This window comes from Scyliorhinus torazame, chromosome 1 (genome assembly GCF_047496885.1).
Source record: "Scyliorhinus torazame isolate Kashiwa2021f chromosome 1, sScyTor2.1, whole genome shotgun sequence".
Taxonomy (NCBI): Eukaryota; Metazoa; Chordata; class Chondrichthyes; order Carcharhiniformes; family Scyliorhinidae; genus Scyliorhinus; species Scyliorhinus torazame.
In genome coordinates, this window is record NC_092707.1 from 71,837,486 (window position 1) to 71,858,403 (window position 20,918).

Consider the following 20,918-nt stretch of genomic DNA (forward strand, 5'->3'; position numbering starts at 1 on the left):
ACTATCTAGATAATCAATTAGATTTGTTTTGCAATATATATTTTTTTCAAATGTCACAGATTCCCAACCAGCCAATCAGGTCACAGCTTTACTGTGATGTCACTTCAGTTTTCCCCCCACATAATTTGAAAAGGTAGTAAAAATAAAAATAAATATAAAAATCACTTACCTTCCCAGGAGGCTCTCTGGTTCTCTCCCTGCAGACTAACAGTTACAGGCCAGAAGAAAGAGAACAAAACATGAAGGAAAAAACTCCTTCTCCCACTCTGCACCGAATTACCTCACTGCACCAAATTACCCAAATTCTAATTCCCACTCTGGATGTGTCTTACTCACTCAGGAAGTGTCTCACAATAATCTACTCATCTTCGTCTGAAAAATGTAATTTGACCCACCAGTGTCCATAGCTGCCTGAGAGAGCGAATTCCAAATTTTGCATCATCTTTGGTGTGGATAAACATCTGGGATGTGCTACCCTCACAAAAGTCTTTGCACTCCAGAGCGGAATGGATGGAATATTTACCAATTTAAGTACCTGATAAATATTAGATCAGCATTTATGAATCTCATGATTGACCAACTTTAAAAACAAATTAAGAGCGTTGCAACGCCTACTTCTTGGGTCCGAAGAACTCTACAAAATATGAATTAGTAACTTCATACTTGCACCAAAAAAGGAAATTATATTCCCACATTTAAGTGACCGTTAAAAAACAGCTTGGTTTTTCTACAAAGTACACATTGCAGAAATGGGAGTGAATAGGTTAAATGTAGTCAGTGCCATTTAAGTGCAGTGTTTATTTTCCTTCTTCTCATTTCCTCTTTATGTAAAACCATCTTGACATGTAGCACTGGTATCTCGGATGTGGCTTTGGGAAGCAGACTCTGATTACAACCAGTCAAGGACCCCAGAGTGGTGTCAGTGAAGTTCATTACTTTGAAAAGATCATTCCCAGTAGAGAGAATAGTGTAACATTTCTCCCCAGAGAGGATGAAAAACAGCTAATGTTAAGCAGCTTTGGATAAATCTTCGTAATTTAATTATCCTGCCTCTGGCACTTCATTAGCATATATCTCCTGCTCACCCACACCCTAAGGAAAGAGCACTCATCTCTTTTCAAGACTTCACTGAATGTAATGAAGTCCCTTTTGCCTCAGTAACATTGACTAATATTGTATGGTTTACATTTCATATAAAAACATAAAATCCAATCCAATCCAATTCAAAATTCCTTGAAGTAACTGGGAGTTCAGCTTGAAGTATCTTGCCGTAAACCTCGTGCCAGTTCTGTATAACAAAAAAAACGTTAATTAATATTGTGACAGCAAGTATGTGGCAGTGGAAGTGCATGGTTAAATTATGTTTTTAGTAATTCGTTTTAGATTACAACTATTTACAAAAAAGCCAAACGGCAGGCTATAAAAGGCTGCATAATCAACATTTATTTATTGTTTTTAGTCTTTTCATGAGTTTGATGCTGCAAGAGGAAATCGCAGCTGATGTACTAAATATTTGCTGTGGCAGACAGCATGCAGTGGTCATTCAGATGCAATTAGCTTCTGAAGAACGAAAACTTGGGACATCTCGGGCGAGATTCTCCGACCCCCCGCCGGGTCGGAGAATCGCCGGGGGCTGGCGTGAATCACGCCCCCGCCGGTTGCCGAATTCTACGGCACCGGATATTCGGCGGGGGCGGGAATCGCGCCGCGCCGGTTGTCGGGCCCCCCCCCCCGCGATTCTCCAGCCCGGAAGGGCCGAAGTCCCGCTGCTAGAATGCCTGTCCCGTCGGCGTAGATTAAACCACCTACCTTACCGGCGGGACAAGGCGGCGCGGGCGGGCTCCGGGGTCCTGGGGGGGGGGGCGATCTGGCCCCGCGGGGTGCCCCCACGGTGGCCTGGCTCGCGATCGGGGCCCACCGATCCGCGGGCGGGCCTGTGCCGTGGGGGAACTCTTTTCCTTCCGCCTTCGCCACGGTCTCCACCATGGTGGAGGCCGAAGAGACTCCCTCCACAGCGCATGCGCGGGGATGCCGTGAGCGGCCGCTAATGCTCCCGCGCATGCTCCGTCCAGTGATGTCATTTCTGCGCCAGCTGGCGGTACACCAAAGGCCTTTTCCGCCAGCTGGCGGGGCGGAAATTAGTCCGGCGCAGGCCTAGCCCATTAAAGTTGGGGCTCGGCCCCCCAAGATGCGGAGGATTCCGCACCTTTGGGGCAGCGCGATGCCCGACTGATTTGCGCCGTTTTGGGTGCTGGTCGGCGGACATCGCGCCGATACTGGAGAATTTCGCCCCTTAAGTTGCCGCCATTACCAGCTGAATGGTTGCTTTCCCGTTGGAAATTCAGACATTCCCTGGATTTTGGCCTGGTCCACATTCCCAATTTTCAACTGCCTAGGATTTAAGCTTTGGAGTTCCATGCCTAACCCTTTTGGTCTCTCTTTTCTTCTATCAAGGTGCTCCTTGAAAATGTAACTCTTTGACCAAGTTTGTGATCACCTGTCCTTTATGTAGCTCGCCATCAAATTTTGACTGTGAACGTTCCTGTGAAACATTTTACTGCGTTAAAGGCTCAACATAAATGCAAGTTGTTGCTCCCTGGAAAACTAGAAATTGCATAAATATTGTGCCATTGGATCATCGGAGAGTAGATTTCAGGACATCGAGATAATTTCCCCAATAACATTGAACGATTTCAATCTTAAGGGTTTTCTACCTAAACCTGTCCCTCCTGACCTCAGTATTTGGTAAGGTTTCCCTTCATAGTCTTCCACTGGGGAATTTTCACAGGAGGTACACAAATAGTGCAGTCAATGGTTGCATTAATTTTCAAAAATCAGATAGAGTACAAATGAGATCCTATTCAGAACCTCGGGCTATCCAGATTATGAGCTCGATTCCCCCCCCATCTTTGCATAATGGTATTAATTTTATTCAAGTGTAAATGTTTACCCTCAACTGCCATCAAATAGATAAACAATATTTAAGCTATATTTTAATGACCACATAGAGTTTGAGTTCTCTGAGCATAAATTTTATTTCAGAATTAGTTTCTTTGCTAACAAGCAAAAGTAATTGACAAATTCCATTCCCATTTTAAAAAAAAATCATTTATCAGAGTTTCAAAGCTAGAGCCCAGAGAGGGGCAAACCCCTAATCCAGCTCCTTGCCTGCTCCAAAAACCAATCCAAATTGAATCCAATTCATGGTCCCCACAAGAGAGACATACCAGGTCCAGACATTACACCTGACCTCACGCTCATCTTAGCCAAAAGGCCAAGAAGTGATCATTCCCATATTTTTTCAAAATGGCAATCATTTTTAATTGTATCCCACAAGGTTGTTTTATTTGGTAGAATAAGATTATAAAATCTTTGTTTTTCAAATAATGTTTTGCAGGGGAAGTGGTATAAAGATGATTCAATAAATTCATCCCTGGAATGAGTTAGGAGGTTGTCCGATGATGAGAAGCTGAGTAATTTGGGTTTATATTCTTGGGGGTTCAGAAGAATGTGAGGCAGTCTCAGTGAAAGCTACAGAATGCTGAAGGGTCTTGATAGGGTGAGCTGAGAGATTATTTCTATTGGTTGGGAAATTCAAAACAGCTGTGCACAATTTCAGGGTATGAAAAGCCGATCTTTAAGAATGAGATGAGGATGAATTCCTTCACTCAAAGTGTTGTGAATCTTTGGAATTCTCTTGGATTGTCAATGTTCCATCGTTGAACATAATTAAGGCAGATATAGACAGATGTTTGGTCCCTCAGGGAATGAAGGGATATAAGCAGCATGCAGGAAAATGGAGTTGAAACCCAAGGTCAGCCATAATCATATTGAATGGGGGAACAGGCTCAATGGGCCGAGTGGTCTATGCCTGCTTCTACTTCTTATGGTCTTAATATCATGGATTCTGTTATTTTCCCTTGAATGGGTAGATGCTTAAAAGTTTAACATTCCATCCAAAAGACAGTGGGGCGAATTCTCTGCTGGTAGCATTCTCTGTTCCATCGGCAGCATACCCCTACCCATGGGATTCCCAGCGGCGTGGGGTGGCTACAATGGGAAAACCCATTGGCCAGCGATGGGAACAAAGAATCCCGCTGCCAGCGACGGCACACCAGCGAGAAATACGCGGCTGTGGAGGTTGAGAATTCATCCCAGCATCTCTGGAAATGCTGCAATCTTTTGTGTGGTGATATGCATCACTGTAAAGACACAAGGGGTTAATGTAAATACATGTCGACTAGCTAGACACTAGAAGGAGTACCAGAGACATGACTCACAGACACTCAACCAATAGAACAGTTAGATAGGACACGACCAATGGGCATTCGCAATACACACAGAGGTGACACGACCACAGGAGGGCATTACACCAACCCATATATAAAGGACACAACACAGATGATCTTCCCCTTTCCAGTGGAGACAGTCAGTGAGTAGAGACACAGGGTTGATTCAATATAACACCCACCACGTGGATTGTAGCAGACTGGTTAGTCAGTCTGAGTTGCAATAGAAGGATTAACAGTAGCGGAGAACCCGAGTAGAAGTGTAAATAGTTTAATAAACGTGTTGAAGTTATCTCCACGTCTGAACCTTCCTTTGTCAAGTGCACCACAAGGAAGCCGCTTATGCTACGCCTAGAGCATAACAAGACATTTTGTACTGCAGTTAAGTATTAACCTAAACTCTGTACGTGATTGCTGGGATTTGCTATAATCCAAAGCTCTACCTCAGAGCTAAGAGCTCAACATTGGAGTCAATTTGAGATTTGGATTAAAAAAGGTGAAGAAGTCATGCAAGATTCTAGGATAGTTAGAAACAGCATGAAGCATTGTAAATTTTGCATCAGACCAGCTGCATGTTTATTGAATGATAGGTCTTTGGTTGCAGGAGAGGATCTAATCCAACCAAGCCCAGGATCACTAGATATTCAGCCATAACATTATCACGTTGGTTAAAGCCTTCCAGATGACTCACCTGCTACTGCTTGTTTCTGGATACCTCAATATCTTTTAAAATGATGGCATCGAACACAAAGTACAATTTTAACTCAGCCCTGAGCTTGGAAGTTATTGTGAGTTTCCTACCCACCAGACTGAAGAGAGTCATGAATTATAGAATCATAGAATTTACAGTGCAGAAGAACAACATTTGGCCCATCGAGTCTGCACTGGCCCTTGGAAAGAGCACTCTACCCAAGCCCACACCCTATTCCCATAACCCAGTAACCCCACCCAACTTTCTTGGACACTAAGGGCAATTTAGCATGGCCAATCCACCTATCCCGCACCTCTTTGGATTTTGTCATAGAATTTACAGTGCAGAAGGAGGCCATTCGGCCCATCAAGTCTGCACCGGCTCTTGGAAAGAGCACCCCACCCAAGGTCAACACCGCCACCCTACCCCCATAACCCAGTAACCCCACCCAACACTAAGGGCAATTTTGGTCACTAAGGGCAGTTTATCATGGCCAATCCACCTAACCTGCACATCTTTGGATTGTGGGGGCACCTGGAGGAAACCGGCGCAGACACGGGGAGAATGGGCAGATTCCGCACAGATGGTGGCCCAAGCCGGGAATCGGACCTGGTACCCTGGAGCTGTGAAGCAACTGCGCTAACCACTGTGCTACCGTGCTGCCCACGGCACATGATGGGAAGATGAAGAGGCCCAAAGAGGTTAACTGGTGTTGTGGCTCAACTGGCCGCATTCTCACTGTTGAATCAGAAGGTTCAGGGTTCAGTTCCTGCTCCTGAAACTTCAGCATAAAATCTTGGCGAACAGGGCAGTTCTGAGAGAATGCTGCATTGTCGGGAGTTGGACAGTTGGCAGGAAGCTCCAGAGCCAAGACTGATTAAGTAAGAAATTATAATTACTGCTTGTGCATAGCCTAGTAGTTAGTGTTTATAAATATTGCGTCAATGGATGCTAATCCAGTAATATGTTTACATGAATGATGAGGCTGTTCCAAAATCTACAGATTACTGAGGAGGAGGTTGTGTGAAGCATCAAAAGGTTGCCTTGCTCGAGCAGTGAAATGTTCTGCTGGAATATTATCATATCAGCTCTGAAGAAGACTCTGAATTGAAAGGTTGACTTAATTTTCTCTTTCGACAAATGCTGCCAGACCTGCTGAGCTTTCCTAGCATTTTCTGCTTTTGTTTCAGATTTCAGCATCTGCAATATTTTGTTTTCATTTGAGCTAATCTGAAGTTAGGTCGAGTGGAAAACCCCCCCAAAAGTTTCAGAGGTGTAATAAAATAGAATTATTCAGGGCTCAAGTGACTTTTAATGCAATTGACAGATAACGGGTGCAATCAAACGACCTTGTCGAGTCCGAGTCAGTGACGCGATGACGCTGCTAAATTGCGACGCTCGGAACGCCTTGCAAGATCTAATGAGATCTCACAAGACGTCGCAATTTGGATCTCGCCTTCGCTGGGTGAGATCCAGATTTACATATTTAAGTGAGCAGTTAAGCTCACTTAAATATGTTGGTGCCCATTACTCCCAAGGTACGGACCAGCCGTATCGGTCTCCCAGGCCATGTGAGGCACCCAGGTGGTTGAGCTCTGGGCAGGGTGGTATCCTGGCACTCCCACTGCCACCTGGACACCTTGGCACTGCCAGCATGGAATTGCCTGTGTGGCACTGCCAGGGTGCCCGGATAGTACTGCCAGGCTGGTAGGGCACTGCCAAGGTGCCAGGCTGGCAATGTCAAGGTGTCATGTGCCAGTTTGCCAAGGATCAGCCTGGAGTGCCCTAGTTTTATGGGGTAGGGTGCGGGAGGGGTCAAAGACCCCCTAAGTGGTAAGTCGGGATATTGGGGGTGTCCAGAGGCTGCTGTGTGCAGTTCGAGTGGCATTGAGAGATCGGGGCAGCATTTAAAAATTGCAAAGTAAGTCCAGCCTCGGTGGGGCGTTTCTGACTGAGGTAGTAAAAAACAGAGTCCCGTTTGATAGTGGGGTAATTCTTAGCGCTGTAGGCGCTGAGAAATACCCTGCTAAACACGCCAAAATGGGACACTTGTTCTTTTCCCGTTAAAATGCGACCAATATAAATGCTCACGGCAGAAAAGAAAATGCCAATGCGTGTTACGCCTACAACTAGTAAAACAAGCCCACCAAATTTTAGAATCAGTCTATTCTGCCGCCAGAAATCCGAACAGAACATGGTTGCATTGCAATGGATGGTTCAGTGTTAACTTTGATCCAATTGGTAATCTTTTAATATAATCTTATTTAACATAAAAATAATAATTGCCTCCTGACACAATCTGAGAGAATCATAATTACTTAAATTGGCCAAATTAAAATATTGGCCAACCAGGAATATTAGCCAACTTTTATGAGCAAAATATGCCTAAAGTTCACCAATACAGGCGTTGTCTTTTGTTTTATGAAGAGGGAAATGAGATTTGAAGAATTAATTCACTGTGCAGACATCAACTGATAAACGAAAGGTGATCATATCAGAAGTTGGTGATGATTCCTTTCCATGTGAAATTAATGTTAGGCTGCTGATGTGTGCCTCTTTTTTTACACTGATCGTCCCCTGGGACCAAACAATCTCGCATTTACACAGAAGCATTTGGGAAAAATAAGTTCATTGCATAATGCGTGCTTTCAGTGTACATTCATCCTTGCCTTTGTTGCATTTTGAAGGAGACAAAGGTCTCTTGGTCCTGATGTAGCACAGTCTAGAGTAAACTGACTCTGATTTGTGCCGAAAGGGATCAACATCACACTAGTTACTATGTCAGGTTTACAAAATGTCAAAGCTGTGGTCAGAGTGCACTGTCATGAGAAGTAATAGATATAATTTAACAACAGCATTCTACTGCAGTAACTCGACTGGGTCTTTAAAAAGCATTTCAGCATATAACACTGAAGTGCTTATGAACTCAAGTGTCTTTGCTTTGCCTTCCCCTCTCTACCATTTTACCGCCACAGTCATCTGAATTTGGACAACACACTTCTTGTGTTTGGTGACACAAAGTAGAATTTTAAAAATTATCATAAAATGTAGCCCCTCAGATTTTGATAAAACAATTTGGGACCAAAGGGTTATTGATAGCACTGAGACTTGAAGGCATCGACTACAAGTAACATTGATAAAGAAGCAGAATTTGATCATTTGCAGACATTTTTACAGATTTTATGTCTAATTTATGGTATTTGTATTGGTATCAGCGACATAATTCAGAATCCAGCAAGCACAAGGTCAATATATGTTTAACTAAAAGGTTTTTGTAACCCTCAGGGGTCAATAAGAACAGGCTATTGTTATTGCAAATACAGTATATTGGAATCAACCAAATAAATTGTATGATTAAAACAAGGGAATTGACAGCTGAATAAATGATCATCCATCGTATCTCTATTGCTATTTGTGGAAAACGTGCTATGCGCTTCAATTTTATCTCTTAAAATAATTATTTTGAGAGTAAAACAAAAATTCAAAGTAACTTTTGTGAAAATGAACAATTAACTGATTGGGACCAGTGTGTAACGCATATAACATGGGAAGTAGAGCGGACTTTAAACTAAATTGAGGGATGGTTGGTTCTGTCGATGGAATAGGTAAGCTTACAAAGCAAAAGCATATAACAGCATTACAAGGAAGCTATTTAGGTAATGAAAACTGGAGTGTGATAGGAAGGGACAGAATGTACAAACATTAAAAGATAAATAAATAAGGTCAAAAAGGGAAGAAATGGTAAAGGAAAAATTAATGGCTCTTTACTTAAATGCATGTAGCATTCGACAGAAAATAAATGAATTAACGGAATAAATTGAGGTTAATGGATATGATCTTATAGCCATTAGAGAGACGTGTGTCCAAGGAGATCCAAACTGGGACCTAACTATTCAGGGGTATGTGACTTTTAGAAGGGTGTATTTTGTTATTTGTTCATGGGACTTGGGCGAAGCAGGCTGTGCCAGCATTTATCGCCCATCCCTAATTGTCCTTGAGGGGGCAATTAAGAGTCAACCACATTGCTGTGGGTCTGGAGTCACATGTAGGCCAGACCAGGTCACAAACTAATTTCAGAAATGTCTGCCATTGCTGATCAACCGTCTTTTCTGCCATATTCCTTTCCTATTAGACTTCGCACTCCAGACAACTCTGCCCTCACTCCTTGATAATCATGCTTATTTGGGGGCGGCATGGTGGCGCAGTGATTAATAATAATAATAATAATAATAATCTGTATTGTCACAAGTAGGCTTACATTAACACTGCAAGTGAGGTTACTGTGAAAAGCCCCTAGTCGCCAAATTCCATGGCCTATTCGTGGACACAGAGGGAGAATTCAGAATGTCCAAATTACCTAACAGCATGTCTTTCGGGACTTGTGGGAGGAAACTGGAGTACCCGGAGAAAACCCACGCAGACACAGGAAGAACGTGCAGACTCCGCACAGACAGTGATCCAAACCGGGATTCGAACCTGGGATCCTGGCGCTGTGAAGCAACAGTGTTACCCACTGTGCTACCATGTCGCCCAAGCAGTGCTGTGTACGGTGCTAAGGACCCAGGTTCAATCTCGGTCCTGGGTCACTGTCTATGTGGAGTTTGCACATTCTCCCTGTGTCTGCGTGGGTCTCAACCCCACAACCCAAAGATGTGCAGGTTAGGTAGATTGGCCACACTAAATTGCCCCTTAATTGGAAAAAAATAATTGGGTACTCTAAATTTATTTTAAAATATAATTACACTTATTTAAATGTACCACAGATGTTTCTGACCCAAGTTTCTCACTCTCAAATTGAATGCTAAATTCTACCATGGTCATTGCTTCCTAGGGGATCTTTTACTCTGAGATTGTTCATTAAACCTGCCTCATTACACATTACCAAATCCAAAATAGTCTGATTCCTGGTTGGATCCACAACAAATTGTTTTCAAAAACGATCCCAAATACACTCTATGAATCCTTCCTAATGGCTACCTCTGCCGATCTTTCCTATTCTACATGATAGAACATAGAACATAGAACAGTACAGCACAGAACAGGCCCTTCGGCTCTCGATGTTGTGTCGGGCATTGTCCGAAATCAAGATCAAGCTATCCCACTCCCTGTCATTCTGGTGTGCTCCATGTGGATATCCAATAACCGCTTGAAAGTTCCTCAAGTGTCCGACTCCACTATCACAGCAGGTAGTCCATTCCACCCTAACCACTCTCTGAGTAAAGAACCTACCTCGGACATCCCTCCTACATCTCCCACCCTGAATCTTATAGTTATGCCCCCTTGTAACAGCTACATCCACCCGAGGAAATAGTCTCTGAACGTCCACTCTATCTATCCCCCCTCATTATCTTAAAGACCTCTATTAAGTCAGCTCTCATCCTCCTCCGCTCTAAAGAGAAAAGCCCTAGCTCCCTCAACCTTTCCTCATAAGACCTATCCTGCAAACCAGGCAGCATCCTGGTAAATCTCCTTTGCACCCTTTCCAATGCTTCCACATCCTTCCTATAATGAGGTGATCAGAACTGCACACAATACTCCAAATGTGGCCTCACCAGGTCATGTATAGTTGCAGCATAACCCCGCAGCTCTTAAACTCAAGCCCCCTGTTAATAAACGCTAACACACTATAAGCCTTCTTCACGGCTCTATCCACTTGAGTGGCAACCTTCAGAGATCTGTGGACATGAACCTCAAGATCTCTCTGTTCCTCCACATTCCTCAGAACCCTGCCGTTGACCCTGTAATCCGCATTCAAATTTTAAAAAAAAGTCAACCATGATTAAAGTCAACCATGATTAAAGTACTGCCTTTTTTACATGCTTTGATTATCTCCCGATTTATTCTCCGTCCTCCAATGTAAAAAATTTTTGAGGGCCTATAGACTACTCCCACCAATGCCTTCTAAATGGCATAATCTCAGATTAAGGGGTCACCCATTTAAAACCGAGATGAGGAGAAATTTCAGCTCACAGAGGGTGTGAAGTTGTGAAATTCTTTACTGCAGGGACCCGTGGAGGCTGGGCCGTTAAGTGTGTTTAAGGCAGATTTAGACAGATTTTGAATCAGTAAGGGAATTAAAGGTTATGGGGAAAAGGCAGGAAAGTTGAGGATTATATCAGATCAGTCATGATTTCATTGAATGGTGGAGCAGACTTGATGGGCCAAGTGGCCGACTCCTGCTCCTACGTCTTATGGTCTTATGGTTTCATTATGGTTTCACTGGCAAAAATGTAAAACGAAACAATAATCACACACTATTCCTGTGACAATTGCCAATCCTTACTGCAGGACATAGAAAAGATTTACTTTACGTCACCAACTGGCAGATAGGGGGGAAAAAAATAATGATTCTTATTGCGGAATGACAGGTAGGTTTATTTTGAATGTTTTTAAGACCATAAAAGGGAAAATTGGTGTTTATGTTTGAAAGCCTGATAGTTAATACAATGTGATGGTGTAGTCCAAAGGGCTGAATCTTACTTTATAAGCTGTGCATCTGTATCAAAGTCAGACTCATTTTAGTACAGCCATTATATAAACCATGTTCAACTGTAAACCATTGTTTCTGGGTAGAAGGAAATTCACAGGTTATTTGTAAATAATGTTACATGCTTTACTGTGTGTATTCAAGAGAGTCAGAAGGCATAGTTGTGTGGTGGCCATCACTAAGGAGAAGTGCTTGGGAAACTGAAAGGTCTGAAGGTGGATAAATCACTTGAACTGGATGGACTACACCCCTAGGTTCTAAAAGAGATAGCTGAGGAGATTGTGGAGGCATTGGTGGTGATCTTTCGGGAATCACTTGAGGCAGGGAGGATCCCAGTGGATTGGAAAATGGCTACTGTAATACGCCTGTTTAAGAAGGGAGGGAGGCAGGCAGAGGACGGGAGATTATAGGCCGGTTAGCCTGACTTTGGTTATTGCTAAGATTTTAGAGTCGATTATTAACGATGAGATTGTGGAGTACTTAGAAGTGCATGGTAAAATAGGAGTGAGTCATCATGGATCTGTCAAGGGGAGATCATGCCTGACAAATCTGTTAGAATTCTTTGAGGAGGTAACAAGGAGTTTAGACAAAGGAGAGCCAGTGGACGTGCTTATTTAGATTTCCAGAAGGCCTTTGACAAGATGCCGTACAGGAGGCTGCTAAATCAGATGGTGTTAGGGGCAAGGTACTGTCATGGATAGAGGATTGGCTGACTGGCAGAGGCAGAGAGTGGGGAATAAAGGGACCTTTTCAGAATGGCAGAAGGTGACTAGTAGTGTTCTGCAGGGGTCAATGTTGGGACCACAGCTATTTACAATATACATTAATGGTCTGGAAGAAGGAACTGAAGGCACTGTTGCTAAGTTTGCAGATGATACAAAAATATGTAGAGGGGCAGGTTGTGTTGAAGAAGCAGAGATGCTTCAACAGGACCTGGACAGGCTATGCGAGTGGGCAAAGAAGTGGCAGATAGAATACAATGTGAGGTTATGTACTTTGGTAGGAAGAATGGGGGCCTGGCCTATTTTCTAAATGGGAAAAGGCTTTGGAAATCAGAAGCACAAAGTGACTTAGGAGTCCTATTTCAGGATTTTCTTAAGGTTAACATGCAGGTTCAGTTGGCAGTTCGGAAGACAAATACAATATTAGCATTCATGTCGAGAGAGCTAGAATACAAGAGCAGGGATGTACTGCTGAGGCTGTATAAGGCTCAGGTCAGACCCCATTTGGAATATTGTGAGCATTTTGGGCCCCGTATCTAAGGAAGGATTGCTGGCCTTGGAAAGGGTCCAGAGGAGGTTCACAAAAATGGTCTCCGGCATGAAGGACTTGTCACATAGGGAGTAATTGAGAACTCTGGGTCTGTACTCGATGGAGGTTAGAAGGATGAGGGGGGATCTCATTGAAACTTAGAGAACACTGAGAGGCCCAGATGGAATGAACATGGAGAGGATGTTTCCACTAGTAGGAGAAACTAGAACCCGAGGGCACAGCCTCAGACCGAAGGGACGATCCTTTAAATCAGAGGAGGAATTTCTTCAGCCAGAGGGTGGTGAATCTGTTGAACTCATTGCCGCAGAAGGCTGTGGAGGCCAAGTCACTGAGTGTCTTTATGACAGAGATAGATAGGTTCTTGATTAATAATGGGATCAGAGGTTATGGGGATGAAAAGAGTATCAACCATGATTGAATGATGGCAGACCCAATGGGCCGAATGGTCTAATTGTGCTCCTATGTCTTATGGTCTTTCTGGTATTCATGTGTATATCATCATAGAATCATAGAATGCAGAAGGAGGCTATTTGGCCCATCAAGTCTGCATCGACCCTCCGAAAGAGCTCTCTACCTCGGCCTACTCACCCACCCTATCCCTGTAACCCCACCTAACCTGCACATCTTTGGACAATCAGGAGGAAACTTAGCATGGCCAATCCACCTAACCTGCACAACTTTAAACTGTGAGAGAAAATCGGAGGAAACCCACATAGATACGAAGAGAAAGTGCAAACTCCGCACAGTCACTCAATGTCGGAATTGAACCCGGGTCCCTGGTGCTTTGAGGCAGCAGTGCTATCCATTGTGCCACCGTGCTGGAATAATATTTAAATAATATTTAAATACAACTTTGAATCTTCCAAATATAAATGATAAACAATTGGAATAGGGTTAAAAGTGGATAAATGGTGGAATTTTCGCTAATTTATGTATGTCACTGTGCAGAATTTGAGGGGAGGAAGCAATGCAAATTTTCTTCCTTAATACGTTCCCTTCTTTTTGTGTCATGACACCCTGGGTTAGTGCAGTCAAGTCTAGCACCACTTGATCTGGAGTCACAAAACAGGTGAAATTTTTTTTAAATTTAAAATACACAAGGTCCTTGGCTTAGCCCAATAAACTGCAGTCACCAGGTTTGCAACTTTAACACAAGTAACCTTTCATTATTACAGTATTATAATTAAACTAAAAGAAGATGTAACTATCTAATATCACTTCCCACCCTCCCCTTCCTAACTAACCCCACTCTCACACACGCACAGAATAACAACACAGAGGGGAAAAGGTGGCTGAGAGGGAAAGAAAATATTAATAAATTAAAAGGATAAAGACCTTTCATGCAGTGTGTTGACTTCCAGTTAATGTTTTTTCTGAAATTCAGACTTTTGTTTTGGTATTTCTTCCTTCTAGGCTTGAGATGGTTTCCTTTGGCAAGGTTATCTGCCTTCTCTGCAGACTCAGGATCATTTCAGGTTTACAGCAAAGTGTGTACCAGACATTCACTGCTTTCAGGAAGAGAGAGCAGTTCTTTCATTTCAGTCAGCAGGAGAGAGAGAAAGAAAGTTCCTTTCACTACCAAAGTCTAAACACTTATGCCAAGTTCTCTCAGAAAGCATCTCGCAGGAACCAATCACTGACTGTTGTCAGGCAGAACACTGTACCTGGCCAAACCGCCAGTTCCTAGTTAGAAAATCAAACTGACTTCCTTTAAACCTAGTTCCTAATATTTATGCGGTGCCAAAGAGTCTTGCCTCTCCTCTACAAACATAAAACTTGGAAACACAATGTTTCCTGACAATCAGGCAGCTTCAGCTGGAGTCTTCCGTTTAAAGGCGCATTCCGTTTATGGAACCACAGACCAAAAATAATAATCTGCAGTGTGAGCGCCTGTTTGGCTAAACAAGAGTGCTTTTGTACTTGGGTGAAAACAGGGCGTTAGGTGAAGCTGGGAGAAGGTGAAGCTAAAAAGACTGAGCGCGGAGCTCAGTCGCAGTCCAGGCAGGAGTGGAGCGTAGCTGAATTTCATAAACACCAATGTTGGATTCCTATTCTCATTGACTTTGCAGTCAGCCTCACAATGAAACAGTCCTGAGTTTAAAAAATGTTTTTGTTGTCGGAAGTGATTAACTGAGAAACAGTACAAATAAGTGAAAGTCAGGGGGCGCTATTCTCCCCCCCCCAACACCGGGTGGGAGAATCGGCGGGGCGCTGCACAAATCGCGCCACACCGCCCCGACCCCCGCACGCGATTCTCCCACCCTCCGGAAATCAGCGGCGCGCGATTCGCACCGGGCCGCTCAGAGAACCGGTGAGCGGCAATTCTCCGGCCCGAATGGGCCGAGCGGCCGCTACGACACGACAGGTTCCCGCCGGCGCCGTCCACCCCTGGTCACTGCCGGCGGGAGCTCTGCGGGAATGCTGGGGAGGCGGCCTGTGGGGGAGGGAGGGGGGCTCCTTCACCGGGGTGGCCTCCGATGGGGTCTGGCCCGCGATCGGGGCCCACCGATCGGGCCTCTCCCCTCCCCGGGCCTACCTCCTTCCGCGTGCGTCCCCAGAAAACCGGCGACATGTTGGTGAGGGGCCGGCATGCGCAAGACGTTCCCCGCGAATGCGCAGGATGGCGCGGCCCAACTGCGCATGCGCAGGATTGGGCTGCCGCAACTGCGCATGCGCGGGTTGGCGCGATGCCCATTTGGCGCTGCGTAAGGACGCTGGAGGGGCATGAACTGCTCCAGCGCCGTGCTGGCCCCCTATTCTCCTACATATCGGAGAATAGCCCCCAGGGTCATTACAATAAAGTAATATAAGTAAACAATATAGGGTAAGGGGAGTAAAGTTAGTGTAAGGGAGGGAATTAAATATTCTTTTTACATACTATAATTCTTTTGTTAAAAAGGGAGTAAATACGGGGCTTAGGGTTGGTCATGGCAGGAGAGCTCGCACCTGTGATATGCTCCTCCTGTATGTAACAAATCATGGAAGCTTCAGTTGTCCCTGGTGACCACATGTGGAGGAAGTGCGTTCCACTGCAACTACTGATTAACTGCACTTCGGAGCTGGAACTGAAGCTGGATTCGCTGTGGGGCATTCACAATGCTGAGCAGGTCGTGGATAGCATGTTCAGTGAGGTGGTCATACCGCAAGTGAAGATTTAACAGGAGAAAAGGGCATGGGTGACCACCAGGTAGAGGAGAGGAAGCAGGTAGTGCAAGAGTCCTTTGTGGCCATCCCCTTCAAAAAAAAAAAAATTTAGAGTACCCAATTCATTTTTTTCCAATTAAGGGGCAATTTAATGTGGCCAATTCACCTACCCTGCACATCGTTTTGGGTTGTGGGGGCGAAACCCACGCAAACACGGGGAGAATGTGCAAACTCCACACCGACAGTGACCGAGAGCCGGGATCGAACCTGGGACCTCGGCGCCGTGAGACTGCAGCACTAACCACTGCGCCATTGTGCTGCCGCCATCCCCCTTTCTAACAGATATACCATTTTGGATACTGTTGCGGGAGATGACTGTGCAGGGGAAAGCAGTGGCAGCCAACTTCATGGCATCATCTGTACAAGAGGAGAGGAGGAAGAACGTCAGGACTATGGTGGTTGGGGATTCAATTGTAAGGGGAACAGACAGGTGTTTCTGTGGCTGCAAAATAGACTCCAGGATGGTATGTTGGCTCCCTGGTGCCAGGGTCAGTGATGTCACTGAAAGGCTGCAGGACATTCTGAAGGGAGAGGGCAAACAGACAGAATCATGGTGCACATTGGTACCAACGATATAGGCAGGAAAGGCCCTGTAAGCAGAATTTAGTGATCCAGGAAATAGATGAAAAATAGGACCCAGAGGGTAGTAATCCCTGGATTACTTCCAGTGCCACGTATGAGTGAGTATTGAAATAGAAGGTTAGTCCAGATGAATGCTTGGCTGGAGAAATGGTGCAGGGGGGAGGGCTTTAGATTTCTGGGACATTGGGACTGTGTTTGGGGAAGTTGGGACCTGTACAAGGGGGATGCTTTGCACCTGAACCAAAATGGGACCAGTGTCCCTGCAGGAAGGTTTGCTAGTGCTGTTGGGGAGGGTTTAAACTAACGTGGCAGAGTCCTGGGATCCTGAGAAAAGGGTCAGCGTGGATAGATTTGCTGCCAAAATTAGAACAGACATCAAGTGGGTCAGGAAGGCATAGCCAAGTTAGGTCAAAGGTGTTTGACAAAATTGGATGGTATTTATTTCAATGCAAGCAGCCTGATGAACAAGACAGATTAATCAAGGGCACAAATGAAAGCATGGGAGTATGATGTCATTGCTGTCTCTGAGACATGGATGAGCGAGGGTTAGCAGCTCAATATTCCAGGATCAAGCTAGATAGGGAAGGAGGTAAAAGAGGAGGGGGTGTCACAATTTTGATCAGGGGATCAATTACAGCAGTAAGGAGGGCCGACATTTTAGAAGGCACTTCAACTGAAGCCATATGGGTAGAACTCAAAAACCAAAAAGGAGGAACCACATTGCTGGGTGTGTTCTTTAGGCCCCCGAATCGTTCAAGAGAAATAGAAGGCCAGATATGCAGGCAAATTTCAGAGAAGTATAAAAGTAATATGGGAGTGATAATGGGGGACTTCAACTTTCCCAATGTTAACCGGGGTAGCCATAGTGTAAAAGGTTTAGAGGGATCGGATTTCGTAAAATGCATCCAGGAGAACCTTTTAAGCCAGTACACAGAAGGTCCTTTTGTAAAATTAATTTACAGGATGTGGGCATCGCTGGTTAGGTCAGCATTTATTGTCCATCCCTAGTTGCCCTTCAGAAGGTGGTGTTGAGTTGTCTTCTTGAACATCTGCAGTCAAGAGGTGTAGATACACCCACTGTGCTGTTAGGGAGTGAGTTCTAAGATTTTGATCCAGCGACAGTCAAGGAACGGTAATATATTTCCAAGTCAGGATGGTGAGTAACTTGGAGGAGAACCTCCAGGTGGTGGGGTTCCCAGGTACCTGCTGCTCTTGTTCTTCTAGATGGTAATGGTCATGGGTTTGGAAGGTGTTGTCTAAGGAACCTTGGTGAATTACTGCAGTGCACCTTGTAAATGGCTGTTCGTCGGTTTTGAAGGGTTTGAATGTTTGTGGAAGGGGGAGCAAAGACATGGCTGCTTTGTCCGGGATGGTGCCGAGCTTCTTGACTGTTGGAGCTGCACTCATCCAGGCAAGTGGAGAGTATTCCATTATATTCCTGACTTGTGCCTTGTAGATGGCGGACAGGCTATAGGGGGTCAAGAGGTGAGTTACTCACCGTAGGATTCCTTGCCTTTGACCTCCCTGGTATTCAGTATTAATGTGGCTAGTCCAGTTCAGTATCTGATCAATGGTAACCCCCAGGATGTTGATTGTGGGGATGCCATTGAATATCAAGGGGCGGTGATTAGATCCTCTCTTGTAGGAGATGGTCATCTCCTGGCACTTGTGTGGTGCGAATGTAACTTGCCACTTGTTAGCCCAAGCCTGGATATTGTCCAGGTCTTGCTGCATTTTGACATGGGCTGCTTCATTATATGAGGAGTCGCGAATGGTGTTGAATATTGTGCAGTCATCAACTAACGTCCCCACTTCTGACCTTATGATGGAAGGGAGGTCATTGATGAAGTAGCTGAAGATGGTCGGGCTTTAGACACTATTCTGAGGAACACCTGCAAGAGAAGGGATGTCTTGGACTTAATTATAGATAAGAAATCTGGGCAAGTAGTTGGAAGTATCCATGAGGGAGCATTTTGCACACAGTGATCATAACTCCATTAGATTCAAGATTGTTATGGAAAAGGACAAGGATGAGCCTGAGATCAAAATTCCACTCTGGGGAGGAATTTTAATAAGATAAGATATGATTTAGCCTGAGTGGACTGGGAGCAGACACTTTTAGGTAAATCTGTGACAGAAAAGCAGGAACTATTCAAGATGAAAATAGGGAGAATACAGGGCCAACATGTTCCAATCAAGAAAAAGGGTGGGGCCAACAAATCCAGGATGAAGAGATAAAAGGGGAGGCTTATGGCAGATTTTGGGTTCAAAACAGCAGAAGCTCTAGAGACGTATAGAGTGTGCAAAAGAGAACTTACAAAGGAAGTTAGAAGAGCCAAAGAGGACTTGAAAAGATACTGGCAGGTAAATTGAAGGAAAATCCTAAGTTGTTTTACAAGTACATTAAGGGGAAAAGGATAACTAGGGGAAGAGTTGAGCGCATGAGTGACCACAGTGGTAACTTGTGTGTGGAGCCAGAGGACATAGATAGGGTTCTAAACTAATACTTTGTGTCAGTGTTCACTAGTGACAGGGATACTGTGGGTGTAGAAATCAGGGAGAAGGACTGTGATAAAATTAAAGAGATTAACATAGACAGAGAGGAGGTTCTGAAGGGCCAGATGAAATGTATCCTAAGCTTTTGAGTGAGACAAGGGAGGAAATAGCAGGGGTGCTGGCAATAATTTTCAATTCCTCTCTAGCCGCAAGAGAGTTGCGGAGGACTGGAAGATAGCCAATGTAGTACCATTATTAAAGAAGGGAAGAAGGGATAGATAAGGAAACGATAAGCCAGTCAGTCTAATTTCAGTAGTGGAAAAACTATTGGAAGCAACTCTGAGAGACAGAATTAATCTGCATTTGGAGAGGCAGATATTAATCAAGAACAGTCAGCATGGTTTTGTTAAGGGGCGGAACTGTTATGGTGGAACTGTATAAAAAGTTGGTCAGGCCACAGCTAGAGCATTGTCTGCAGCTCTGGAATCCACATTATGAGAGGGATGTGATAGCATTGGAAAAGGTGCAGAGGAGATTTACCAGGATGTTGCCTGGGCTGGAGAGTTAGATATGAATGGAAATTGGATAGAATGGGATTGTTTTCCTTGGAGCATATGAAACTGAGGGGAACCATGATTGTGGTGTACAAAATTATGAGGGGCATAGATAGAGTAAACAATAAGAAACGTTTCCCTGTGGTGGAGGGGTCAATGTCCAGGGGACATAGATTTAAGGTAAGGGGCAGGAGGTTTAGAGGGGATATGAGGAAAAAACCTTTTCACCCAGAGGGTGATGGGAGTCTGGAACTTGCTGTCTGAAAGGGTGTTGGAGGCAGAGACCCTCATAACATTGAAGAAATTTTTAGATGTTCACTTGCAAGCTCAAGGCGTACAAGATGATGCACGATCAATTACACAAAGACGAGAGTAGGATATAATCGAGGCTTTATTACACTGAGATGTGTGGCCTCCTGTAGCAGCTGACAAAATGGCTGCTGTACTGGGAGCACACATATTTATACTCCGCCTACTGGGCGGAGCCAGCAGGCAGGGGTCTACCCCCGTACCTGTAGTACAGGGGCCTTACCGTAAAGCACCTATATCAACATCCTATATATACAATATATACATCAGTGGTGAATACATTACAAGGCTATCGCCAAGTGCTGGAAATGGGATTAGAATAGTTAGGTGGTGTTTTTGACAGGCACAGGCGTGATGAGCCGAAGGGCCTTTTCTGTGCTGTAGACCTTTATGTCTCTCTGACTCTAAAATAAATGGGAACACAGGACATAATCTGGAAACTCTTACATTTGTAAAAGACAAATAAAAAATGCACCTAAGTGCAATATTTGATACTGATTGGAATGTTGGCCAGAAGATACAGAGCCAGGGCTAGTAAGTAAGAAAATATGTTTTTTATAATTACTACTTGTGCATATCCTAGTAGTTAGTGTTTATAAATATTGTAGCAATGGATGCTAATCCAATAATATGTTTGCATGAATGATGTGGCTCTTCCTATATCCACAAATTATCACGGAGGGGTACGTGTGACATGTTGAAAGGCTGCATTGCTCAAGCAATGAAATGCTGTGCCGGAATATTATCAGATCACATGCTGTAACATGCAAGGGCTGGAATGCTTTCTGGAGTGTACATTCCTGATGGTAGTCAATTTAAAGGTCAGATAGAACAGACAAAGGAACAGGGAAGGAGGAGGCCCATGAGGAGGGTTTAAATACCGGCTGAATGATCTGTAGACTCAAGTTGTGGGTGAGCATGCACATGAGCCAGTGATGAAGATTCAATGCCAGAGAACCCTGAGAATCTTCATTTGCCAAGGAGATATATTTTGGTTGACACCAAAGAGGTGAACACAGAATACAGGAGAAGGC

General features: G+C 44.4%; 1 long non-coding RNA gene across 1 annotated transcript in view; it reads right to left on the reverse strand.

The window, feature by feature from the left end:
- Positions 1–1,051: 1,051 nt before the first annotated feature.
- LOC140429513 (uncharacterized) overlaps positions 1,052–20,918 on the reverse strand; it is a 48,487-nt gene continuing 28,620 nt past the window's right edge. The window contains exon 4 of the long non-coding RNA XR_011949106.1: positions 1,052–1,288. This is a non-coding gene — a long non-coding RNA (uncharacterized lncRNA). The remainder of the gene's footprint in view (positions 1,289–20,918) is intronic.